This window comes from Schistocerca piceifrons, chromosome 4 (genome assembly GCF_021461385.2).
Source record: "Schistocerca piceifrons isolate TAMUIC-IGC-003096 chromosome 4, iqSchPice1.1, whole genome shotgun sequence".
Taxonomy (NCBI): domain Eukaryota; kingdom Metazoa; phylum Arthropoda; class Insecta; order Orthoptera; family Acrididae; genus Schistocerca; species Schistocerca piceifrons.
In genome coordinates, this window is record NC_060141.1 from 42,422,263 (window position 1) to 42,425,203 (window position 2,941).

A 2,941-nucleotide genomic window follows, 5' to 3' on the forward strand; every position below is an offset into this window, starting at 1 on the left:
CTGCATTTCTCTGGAATCCAAACTGGTCTTTCCCGATGTCGGCTTGTACCAGTTCTTCCAGTCTTCTGTAAAGAATATGTGATAGTATTTTTCAACCATTACTTATTAAACTGATAGTCCGGTAATTTTCATATCTGTCAGCAATTGCTTTCTTTGGAATTGGAATTAAGAGTATTACATTCTTCTTGCAAACCAGATGAGAGTTTTGTCATGGCTGGCTCTCCCAAGGCCATCAGTAGTTCTGACGGAATATCGTCTACTTCCGGGGCTTTGTTTCAGCTTAGATCTTTCATAACTCTGTCAAATTCTTCTCGCAGTATCACATCTCCCGTCTCATCTTCATCTACGTTCACTTCCGTTTCTGCAGCATTGCCTTCAGGTTTATCTCCCTCGTACTGACCCTGTACGAACTTCTTCCATCCTTCAGTTTTCATTTATTTTGTTACTACTGCGGGGGGGGGGGGGGGGGGGAGGGGTACGTGGTTGTGGCAAGAAGGACATCTGGCCACCTCTTAAACTAACCTTGCCAAATCCGTATTTGCTACTCGTAAACTTCTTTTGGCCAGGAATGCTCTTTTTGCTAATGCTAGTCTGCTTTTTATGTCCCCCATGCACCGTCTGTCATGGGTCATTTTGGTTCTTAGGTAGCAGAATTCTTTAACTTCATCTATTTTGCGATCACCATTTCTGATGTTAAGTTTCTCGGTATTCTCATTTCTGCTACTTCTCATTACTTTTGTCTTTCTTCGATTTATTCTCAGTCCATGTTTTTTACTCATTGGACTGTTCATTCTGTTCAGAAAATCATGTAATTCTTCTTCAATTTCACTGATGATAGCAATGTCTTCAGCGAATCTTATCACTAATATGCTTTCACCTTGAATTTTAATTCCAGTCTTTATCTTTTCTTTTATTTCCATCATTGCTTCTTAGATATACAGATTGAACGGGAGGGGCGAAAGACTACATCCCTGTCTTACACCCTTTTTAATCCGGTCTTCCACTCTTATTGTTCCCTCTTGGCTATTGTACATATTGTATATTAGCCGCCTTTCTCTATCGTTTACCCCCGTTTTCTCAGAATTTCGAACGTCTTGCACCATTTGAGATTGTCGAACGCTTTTCACCTTAGGTCCTCTGCCCTTCCTATTTATTTCAGTCCAAAGCGACTTGTATTCCTGACCGGCCAGAGTGGCCGAGCGGTTCTAGGTGCTTCAGTCTGGAACCGCGCGACCGCTACGGTCGCAGGTTCGAATCCTGCCTCGGGCGTGGATGTGTGTGATGTCCTTAGGTTAGTTAGGTTTAAGTAGTTCTAAGTTCTAGGGGACTGATGACCTCTGAAGTTAAGTCCCATAGTGCTCAGAGCCATTTCAACTTGTATTCCTGAGTCTACAATTCATAACCAATAAATTGTAGTCATAGTCCACATCTGCCCTTGGAAATGTCTTACAATTTAAAACGTGGTTCCTAAATCTCTGTCTTACCATTATATAATCAGTCTGAAATCTTTCGGTGTCTCCAGGCCTTTTCCACGTATACAGCCTTCTTTTGCGGTTATAAACTAAGTATTAGTGATGATTAAATTATGCTCTGTGCAGAATTCTACCAAGCGGCTTCCTCTTTCATTCCTTTCCACGAGTCAATATTCACCTACTATTTTTCCTTCTCTTCCCTTTCCTACTATCGAGTTCCAGTTCCTCCTCCCCTTGAGACCCACATTCTTAACTTACAGTCCACACACGTCATTCGTAGTGCCCCTGCCATTATACCCATTACGCGCAGCAGACAATCCATCGAGTCCCGTAAGAATTCAGGCAAATCGTGTGCATCTGCACTGAAGAAGGTCATCAGCCGGTTAGCCTTAAAAGATATGAAGATTGCATCTGTTCTTTCGGACATGTCCGGAAGAACATGCACCATATCCATATAAGTATATAGTTCTGGCACTACCGGCCATGACCTTCTTCTTCTGTGCGGATGCACACATATTACCCGAACTCTTACGGGACTTGGTAAGAGCGTCTTACACGAGTAATGAGTGTGTTGGGGTGGGACACTACGAATGTAGTGTGTGGACATACAAAGTGAGAATGTGGGTCGCGGGAGGCGAGCGCGAGATAGTCCCTGAATTCAAGCTCTCCTCTGTGCTCGCGGTGGCTCAGATGGATAGAGCGTCTGCCTTGTAAGCAGCAGATCCCGGGTTCGAGTCCCGATCGCGGCGCACATTTTCACCTGTGCCCGTTGATTGTATCAACACCCGTTGACAGCTAATGGTATTAATATATTTCTAATTTCGACAGTGAAAGGATCCTATAAGGGTTCCGTTTTTACGAACTGTGGTACGGAAGCTTAAGAATATTGTCAACGTGTTTTACGTTTGTGTATTCCGAGTTGGGGACGGCGTGAAGATATTGGAATTTCTATTAGTTGCTGCACCCGCTGTATGGAGTGTTGGGTGTATCCGTTGTGTGACAGGTCACACAGATGAAGGTATAATTGGAGGGGAGGAGCGGTAAGCAGCTCCCGGCCCGCTGGATTACTCAGGTTACTGAATTTGCACTTGCAAGCACAACACAACAACAGCCTTTCGAGCATGTAATGCATCAGATTTGTGCCATCGCAACAGTGAAAACTCTCGACTGCCTCGGTCTAGAACACTGCTTCGTCCATGGGGCAGAGTTTCTGTCCTTTTGAGATTTACGAAGAATTACACTACTGACCATTAAAACTGCTAAACCACGAACTTGACGTGCTACAGACGCGAAAAATGGTTCAAATGGGTCTGAGCACTGTGGGACTTAACATCTGAGGTCATCAGTCCCCTAGAACTTAGAACTACTTAAGCCTAACGAACCTAAGGACATCACACACACCCATGCCCGAGGCAGGATTCGAACCTGCGACAGTAGTGGTCACGCGGTTCCACACTGAAGCGCGTAGA

General features: G+C 44.4%; 1 non-coding gene across 1 annotated transcript; it reads left to right on the forward strand.

The window, feature by feature from the left end:
• Nucleotides 1-2,146: 2,146 nt before the first annotated feature.
• Trnat-ugu lies at nucleotides 2,147-2,221 on the forward strand. Its single transcript has one exon. It is a non-coding gene; the product is annotated as a tRNA-Thr (tRNA).
• Nucleotides 2,222-2,941: the final 720 nt, after the last annotated feature.